This window comes from Dromiciops gliroides, chromosome X, assembly GCF_019393635.1.
Source record: "Dromiciops gliroides isolate mDroGli1 chromosome X, mDroGli1.pri, whole genome shotgun sequence".
Lineage (NCBI taxonomy): Eukaryota > Metazoa > Chordata > Mammalia > Microbiotheria > Microbiotheriidae > Dromiciops > Dromiciops gliroides.
This window is the reverse complement of record NC_057867.1, coordinates 75,731,340-75,741,050: the sequence shown is the minus strand read 5'-3', so window position 1 is coordinate 75,741,050 and position 9,711 is coordinate 75,731,340. Positions and strand designations below refer to the sequence as shown.

At 38.3% G+C, this 9,711-nt stretch overlaps 1 pseudogene; it reads left to right on the top strand.

The window, feature by feature from the left end:
• The first annotated feature begins 3,366 nt into the window (after positions 1-3,366).
• On the top strand, positions 3,367-4,192 carry LOC122733701 (annotated as a pseudogene).
• Positions 4,193-9,711: the final 5,519 nt, after the last annotated feature.

Here is a 9,711-nt window from a genome sequence, read left to right as displayed (position 1 = left end):
TAAAAATCACAAGTGACATTAGTACAGAATTCTACTCTTTTCAAAGTATATCTCTTTTAACCATCAATTTAACTCTTAGTTATGTGGCTAGTTCTCTTGCCCTTGCCCTTCTCTCATCTCCTGGAGCTGACTCCTCATTAATGAAGAGAAACTTGGACAATCCATTAAGTCAGCATTTGATTCAGCTCAATTTACCAATGAGTCTCTGTCCCAGTGAGAGTCCTGGTGCATGCTCCACTCTGTCTGCACAGTCTGCACCCCCCTCAGGTAAGTACCTTGCATTACCTTCCGCTGTGATCCATCCATGACCTAGCCCCCACTTAAACCCCAAATTCCTTTGCCAAATACCAGATGGAAGATAATTCATGTATCCTGCTTAATTATTGCCTTGTTTGCTATACTTTCCATTAAAGAGCCTCATGGGTGCCCAACTGTCATGTAAGAGCTCTTCAGTCCTAGTGGAGCACTAACATTCCCACTTAACCCACCCAGGACCACAACCTTATGTCAATACCAGAAGCTCTATGCCCAAACACCCAATAGCCTATCCCAATGCTAGTTAAAATAGCAGTTGTCATCCCTACTTTATAATTATGGAAACCGAGACATAGGGAACTGATTGGTACAATGTAAGCAAGCTTGCTTGTGACAGAGACCTGGGAATGGTTTGCCTGGAGAAGAGAAGGCTTGGGAGTGGGAGATGAGCAACTGGAAGCCAAGTAGCTATGTCTGAATATAGGAAGGCTGGCCATGAGGCTAGACTTATCTGCTTGCTTCTATAGGACTAAACTAGGAATAATGATGCAAAGAGGTCACTGTGTAGTAGGAAAGACTTGTCACCAATTACCAGCACCCACACATGGGACATGGAGGGCTCTGAAACACTCAAAGTGAAATCTTTTTTTTTTTTTTTTGGTGAGGCAATTGGGGTTAAGTGACTTGCCCAGGGTCACACAGCTAGTGTTAAATGTCTGAGGCCGGATTCGAACTCAGGTATTCCTGAATGCAGGGCCAGTGCTCTATCCACTGCGCCATCTAGCTTCCCCCAAGTGAAATCTTAATGGCCACTTGTTGATGAGAGAACAGAAGGGCTTCCTGGGTAGCTAATCAGGGCAATAGGGGCTGTTTGAGGTCCCATTCAACATAGACATTCAGAGATGTGGAGAGAACTAGGTCCAGGAAATAACTCCCTTGAATCCTGCTCAACTCAGTTTCACTGGACTGAATTACCAAAAATTACTAGTAACCCATAAAGAATTTCAGGTCAAGCAGGGCTATACCCACATTCAGAGGAATCAAGTTCATTCAGTGTTTTCTCTGCTTGTATGGGAAAATAGGCTGTGGAGAAGACCAGAGTTCCCTTCAAAGGGAGACTGCAGATTGACCCACAAAGTTAAAAATATATACAAAGACCAGAATGAAAGAGCATTCCTAGGGGATGGCTTTCTGGCTTTAGTCTGGACATGGGTTTCCTGGTCTAGGGAACTCCTAAGGATAGAGATTACTTCACTGTAATCATTTGTAACTTCTCTAGACTTGGGGAACAGATAAGTTAAGGGGCTTACCCACACTAATACAGCTAGTATGGGGCATAGGCAGAACTTCCTAACCACAAGGCCAACTTTGTATTCACTATGGCATGATGGTGAATTAATTTCTCTGCCTCAAGTCTCTCCCTTCCTCAGTCTATCTTCTGCACAGGTAGAAAAGGGATAATGAAACAATATGTCTGTCCCTTTGACTCCCCTGCTCAAGAAGCTTCAGGAGCTACCTATTTCCTTAAGAATCAATGACATTTAAAGTCATTCCCAGCCTGCCATTCCCTGCTTCTGCCTTTCCAGACTAACTGCACATTACTTCCCTTCATGCATGCTACAATCCAGGAACACAGACCTTATTGTTGCTTATGCAAGGCAATCTGTCTCCTTTCTCATGTGCTTTGTATTTCTTGTTTCCCATGCCTGGAATGTCCTCCATCCTCATGACTGCATCTTGGAGTCCCCAGCTTCCTTCTAGTTTCAGCTTAATTAAGAGCTACTTAAATATGCACATGTTATCTTTCCTAGTTAGACAGTAACCTCCTCAAGGGTGGGGTCTCCCTCTGCCTCTCCCCCACCCTCCACTTAATATACTGCCTGGATACAGTAGACACTTAATAAATGTTTACTGACTGACTGGTTTCTACCAAGTACTAAATTTTCAACAAGCACAAAAATGGTTAATACAGTACTTACAGGCATATCTCAAACATACTGCAAGTTTGGTTCCAGACCACCGCTATATAGCAAATATTGTAATAAAGCAAGTAAGACTAATTTTTTTTGGTTTCACAGTGCACATAAAAGTTACATTTACACTATATTGTAGTCTATTAAGTGTGCACTAGTATTATATCTAAAGTGTACATACCTCAATTAAAAATATTTTATTGCTAAAACATGCTAACCATTACCTGAGCCTACAGGGAATTATAATCTTTTTGCTGGTAGAGGGTCTTGCCTCACTGTTGTTGGCTACTGACTGATCAGAGGGGTAGTTGCTGAAGGTTGGGGCAGCTCTAGCAGTTTCTTAAAATAAGGCAAGTCTGCCTCAATAAGACAAGTTTGTCTCATCATTTGGCTTCCTTACACTTGAACACTTAGAGGCCATTGTAGGCTTATTAACTGATCTAATTTCAGTATCGTTGTGTCTCAGGGATTAGGGAAGCCCAAAGAGAGGGAGAGAGATAGGAAACAGCTCATGGAGCAGTCACAACACACAAAACATTTATGGATTAAGTTCACCACATTATATGGACATGGGCTGTAGTGCCCCAAAACAATTACAATATTAACATCAAAGATCACTGATCACAGATATCCTAGAACCAGAGGGTAAAATAGCAATTGAAAGAATGCATTGATCATCTCTTGAAAAAGATCCTATGGGGCAGCTAGCTGGCACAGTGGATAGAGCACTGGCCCTGGAGTCAGGAGGGCCTGAGTTCAAATCCAGTCTCAGTCACTTAACCCCAACTGCCTCACCAAAAAAAAAAAAAGAAAGAAAGAGATACTGAAATGAAAATTTCAAGGAATATTATAGCCAAATTCTAGATTTATCAGTTCAAGGAGAAAATACAGCAAGGAACCAGAAAGAAACAATTCAAATATCAAGTAGCCACAGTCAGGACTACATAGGATTTAGTAGTTTCTACATGAAAGGATCATAGGTCTTGGAATATGATAATCCAGAAGGCAATAGAGCTTAAAGTATAACCAAGAATCCAAGAAAACTTAATCTTTCAGGGGGAAAGAATGGGCATGCAATGAAATAGGGGACTTTCAGCTCCTCTTCCTCCTCCTCGTCCTCGTCCTCCTTCTCCTCCTCCTCCTCCTCCTTCTTCTTCTCCTCCTCTTCCTCACCATCACCACCACCATCATCTTCCTCCTCCTCCTCCTCCTGCTCCTGCCGCTGCTGCTTCTCCCCCCGTTCCCTTGGAGCGGACCATCCTGGTGCCTCTTTTGTGAAGCGGCGGCTGAGGAGACCCCCGGACTCGCCATGGCCGAGGAAAAGCCGAAGGAAGGAGTCAAGACTGAAAACAACAACCACATTAATTTGAAGGTGGCAGGGCAAGATGGTTCGGTGGTGCAATTTAAGATTAAGAGGCACACACCACTTAGTAAACTAATGAAAGCCTATTGTGAACGACAGAGTTTGTCAATGAGGCAGATCAGATTCTGATTTGATGGGCAACCAATCAATGAAACAGACACACCTGCACAGTTGGAAATGGAGGATGAAGATACAATTGATGTATTCCAGCAGCAGACAGGTGGTGTTTACTAAAAAGAGAACCTGCAACTCTACTCCAGAACTGTGCTCCCAAGGAAAACAATACATTCACAATTAGAAAACCAAGATTTGGTTCATCCACATCCTGACTACTGCAGTATAGTTTTCTCTCTTCTTTGATTCCCTTCCCCCATTCCTTTATTGTACATAAAGTAACTGGTGTATGTGCACAGGCATAATGCGTATTTTTTTTTAACTAAATGGCCGATGGGTATGTTTTGATCAACATCAAATGGAGATGGGGAGGGGAAAAAACAAACTGGTTCTGTGAAAATATCCCTTTTCTCCATTAGTGGCATGCTCATTCAACTTTTATCTTTATATTCCAGTAAGTTATTTTGCTCTCACTGTTTAACAACAACAAAAAAAAAAACCCACAAAAAAATCCTTGCATACCTTGTTTGATTGGATAATTTCAATGTGTTTCTTTTATCATTGTAAAACCAAGGACGATTTTATAACTTTTTTGTATGTAGCTGTTACATGTAGGGCAATCTCTGTCTCTCAGTAGGGATAAATTACTATAAAGAAATTGATCCTAGATAGTTTTCCCTCCAAGTCAAACATCTTGTTGTTTAAATAAACTTCTTGTTTAAAATAAAAAAAAAATTAAAAAAAAAAAGAAATAGGGGACTTTCAGATTTTTTTTCCTGAATGAAGACCAGACCTGAACAGAAAATTCAATTTTCAAATACAAAACTCAAGCTTTAAAAAGGTAAAACGGGTTGGGTGGGGGAAACCATGTTATTCAATAAGATTAAACTGTTTACATCCCTACACAGGAAGATGATACTTGTAACTCCTGAGAAGTGTACCTCTATTAGGGCAATTAGAAGGAGTATATATCGACATACAGTGTGGATATAAGTTGACATTGATATAATGATGCAAAAAAAAATTAAGGGGTGGAAAAAAAGATTGTACTGAGAGAAGAGGAAAGGGGGAAGGCACAAAAGGGTAAATTACATTATATGAAGAGGTTCAAAAGACCTATTACAGTAGAGGGAAAGAAGGGAGGTAGTGAACATTATTTGAACCTTAATATAATCAAATTGGGCTCAAAGAGGTGAATAACATACACACTCAATTGGGTAGAGAAAATTATCTTACTCTATAGGGAAGTAGGAGGGAAAACAGGGAAGAAAAGGGAAAGGGGGTACTGAAAGAAGGGAGGGCACAAGGGAGAGCAGAAGCAGGAGGGGAAAGACAAGGAAGGGGGTGATAGGAGGGAGGGAAAATTGAGGGAAGGTGTGGTCAGAAGCAAAACACATGAGGAGGGACACGGTGAAAGGAGGGAGAAAAGTTTAAATAAGGGGAAAAATAAGATGGGGGAAATACACAGTAATCATAACTGTGAATGTGAATGGGATGAATTCTCCCATAAAAGAGAAGTCGAAAAGAGGAAATAAAATAAGCCCATTTTAGAAAAAGAAATTGAACAAGTCATCAATGAACTCCCTAAGAAAAAAACCTCATGGCCAAATGGGGTTACAAGTAAATTCTACCAAACATTTAAATAACAATTCCAATATTTTATAAATAATTTGGAAAAATAAGTGAAGAATGAGTTCTACCAAATTCCTTTTATGACACAAATATGATATTGATACCTAACCAGGCAGAACCAAAACAAAGAAAATTATAGACCAATTTCCCTAATGAAAATCGATGCAAAAATCTTAAATAAAATATTAGCAAGGAGATTACAGCAATTTATGACCAGGACAATGTACTATGACCAAGTGGGATTTATTGCTTGAATGCATGGCTGGTTCAACATTAGGAAAACTATCAACATAATCAACCACATCAATAACAAAACTAACCAAAATCATGATTATTTTAATAGATGCAGAAAAAGCTTTTGACAAAATACAGCACTCATTGCTATTAAAAACATTAGAGGGGGCAGCTAGATGGCTCAGTGGTAAAGCACCGGCCCTGGATTCAGGAGTACCTGAGTTCAAATCCAGCCTCAGACACTTACTAGCTGTGTGACCCTGGGCAAGTCACTTAACCCCAATTGCCTCACTAAGGAAAAAAAAAAAACAATTAAAAACATTAGAGAGCATAGAAATTAAAGGAGCTTTCCTTAAAATGATAAGCAATATCTACCTAAAACCATCAGTAAACATTATATGTAATGGGGATAAGTTAGAGGCATTCCCAATAAGAACAAAAGTGAAATAGGGATATCCACTATCACCTCTATTATTTAATATTATACTAGATATGTTAGCTTTAGCAATCAGAGAAGAAGAAGGCATTAAAGGAATTAAAATAGGCAAAGAGGAAACAAAACTATCACTCTATGCAGAAGATATGATGATATACTTAGAGAATCCTAGAGAATCAACCAAAAAATTACTTGAAACAATTAACAACTTTAGCAAAGTAGCAGGATATAAAATAAATCCACATAAATCATCAGCATTTCGATACATGACCAACAAAGCTCAGCAGCAAGAGATAGAAAGAGAAATTCCATTTAAACTAACTGTAGACAATATAAAATATTGGGGAGTCTACCTTCCAAGACAAACACAGGAACTCTATGAATACAATTATAAAACACTTTTCACACAAATAAAATTAAACCTAAACAACTGGAAAACTATTAATGTTCATGAACAGGCCAAGCTAATATAATAAAAATGACAATTCTACCTAAATTAAGTTACTTCTTCAGACCCATACCAATCAGACAATCTAAAAATTATTTTGTTGAGCTAGAAAAATAATAACAAAATTCATCTGAAAGAATAAAAAGTCAAGAATTTCAAGGGAACTAATGAGAAATAAATGCACAGGAAGCTGGGCTAGCTATACCAAATCCGAAGCTATACCATAAAGTGGCAGTCATCAAAACTATTTGGCACTACCTAAGAATTAGAGTATAGATCAATGGAAAAGGTTAGGCACAGGAGCCACAGTAGTATATGACATTAGTAATCTACTCTTTGATAAACCAAAAGACTCTAGCTTCTGGGATAAAAACTCACTATTTGACAAAAACTGCTGGGAGAACTGGAAGATAGTATGGCAGAAATTAGGCACAGACCAACATTTTACACTTTATACCAAAATAAGGACAAAATGGGTGCATGATTTAGACATAAAGGGTAATACCATAGGTAAGCTGGAAAAGAAAGGAATAATTTACCTCTCAGACCTATGGAGAGGAGAAGAATTGATGACCAAACAAGAGATAGAGAATATTATGAAATGCAAAATGGATCTTCTTTTTTTTTTTCTTTTGGTGAGGCAATTGGGGTTAAGTGACTTGCCCACAGTCACACAGCTAGTAAGTGTTAAGTGTCTGAGGCTGGATTTGAACTCAGGTCCTCTTGACTACAGGGCCGGTGCTCTATCCACTGCGCCACCTAGCTGCCCTTAATTTATTTGTAATTTCCATTTATCCTTTTTTCCCCCCTGGTGGGGCAATGGGGGTTAAGTGACTTGCCCAGGGTCACACAGCTAGTAAGTGTCAAGTGTCTGGGGCCAGATTTGAACTCAGGTCCTCCTGAATCCAGAGCTGGTGCTCTATACACTGTGCCACCTAACTGCCCCGAAAATGGATCATTTTGATTACATTAAATTAAAAAGGTTTTGTACAAACAGAAGCAATGTATACAAAATTAGAAGGGAAGCAGAAAGCTGGGAAACAATTTTTACAGCCAGCATTTCTGATAAAGGTCTCATCTCTAAAATATATAGGGAACTAAATCAAATTGATAAGAATGCAAGTCATTCCCCAATTGAGAAATGGTAAAAGGATATGAACAGGCAGTTTTCTGATGAAGAAATCAAAGCTATCTATTCCCATAGGAAAAAATGCTCTTAATCACTATTGATTAGAGAGATGCAAATTAAAACAACTCTGAGGTACCACCTGATACCTATCAGATTGGCTAAAATGACAAAAAAGGAAAATAATAAATGTTGGAGAAGCTGTGGAAAAATTGGAACACATGCATTGTTGGTGGAGCTGTGAACTGATCCAACCATTCTGGAGAGCAATTTGGAACTATGCCCAAAGGGTGATAAAGCTGTGCATACCCTTTGACCCAGCAATCCCACTTTTAGGTCTTTTTCCCAAAGAGATCATAAAAAGGGAAAAGGACCCACATGTACAAATATATTTATAGCTGTTCTTTTTGTAGTAGCAAGGAATTGGAAATTGAGGGGATGCCCATCAATTGGGGAATAGCTGAACAAGTTATGGTATATGAATATAATGGAGTCCTATTGTGCTGTAAGAAACGATGAGTGGGGCAGCTAGATGGTGCAGTGGATAGAGCACCGGCCCTGGAGTCAGGAGTACCTGAGTTCAAATCCAGCCTCAGACACTTAACACTTACTAGCTGTGTGACCCTGGGCAAGTCACTTAACCCCAATTGCCTCACTAAGAAAAAAAAAAAAAAAAAGGAAACGATGAGCAGGAGGAGTTCAGAGAAACCTGCAAGGACTTGATTGAACTGGTGATGAGTGAGATGAGCAGAACCAGGAGAGCACTGTACATAGTATCAGCAACATTATGAGTTGATCAACTGTGATAGACTAGATTCTTTTCACCAATCCAACAGTACAAGAAACTTCCAAAGGACTTATGATGGAAAAGGCTCTCCAAATCCAGAAAAAAAGGAACTATGGAATATGAACTCTGACTGGACCATACTATTTCTTTTGGTTTGAGTGCTGTTGTTTTTCTTTTTTGAGGTTTTTCCTTTTTGCTCTGATTCTTATATAACATGACTAATGCAGAAATGTGTTTAATGTTATTATACACACACACACACACACACACACACACATATATATAAATATATATATAAATATATATATATATAAATATATATATATATATATAACCTATATCAAGATTACCTGCTATCTAGGGGAGGGGGGGAGGGAGGGAAAAAAACTGAAATTGGAAATCTTATCTAAACAAATGTTGAAAACTAAAATAATTTTTTTAAAAAGTTTAATTGGCAAATATATAACAAAATAAATAAAATTATAATAGCAAAAAAAAAAAAGAATGCAAGTCATTCCCCAATTGAGAAATGGTCAAAAGATATGAACGGGCAGTATTCAGATAAAGAAATCAAAGCTATCTATTGTCATATGAAAAAAATGCTCTAAATTACTGATTAGAGAAATGCAAATTAAAACAACTCTGAGGTACCACCTCACACCTATCAGATTGGCTAATATGACAAAAAAGGAAAATAATAAATGTTGGAGAATCTGTGGAAAAATTGGAACACTAATTCATTGTTGGTGGAGCTTTGAACTGATCCAATCATTCTGGAGAGCAATTTGGACCTAATCCCAAAGGGCTATAAAACTGTGCATACCTTTTGACTCAGAAATATCACTATTAGGTCTTTATTCCAAAAAAGGTCATAAAAGGAAAAGGACCCACATGTACAAAAATATTTATAGCTGTTCTTTTTCTGGTGGCAAAGAATGTGCAATTGAGGGGATGCCCATAAATTGGGGAATGGATAAACAAACTGTGGTATATGAATGTAATGGAATACTATTGCGCTGTAAGAAAGGATGAGCAGGTGGATTTCAGAAAAAACCTGGAAAGATTTATATGTACTGATACTGAGAGAAATGAGCAGAACCAGGAGAACATTGTACATAATAACAGCAATATTGTGTGATGACAAACTGTGACAGAATTAGCTCTTCTCTCAGCAATACAATGATCCAAGACAATTCCAAAAGATTCATAATGGAAAATACTCTCCACATCCAGAAACAAAGAACTGTGGAATCTGGACACAGATTGAACCATACTCTTTCTAATTTTTTTGTTTGTTTTTGTTTTTTGAGGTTTTTCCCTTTTGTTCTGAATCTTCTTTCACA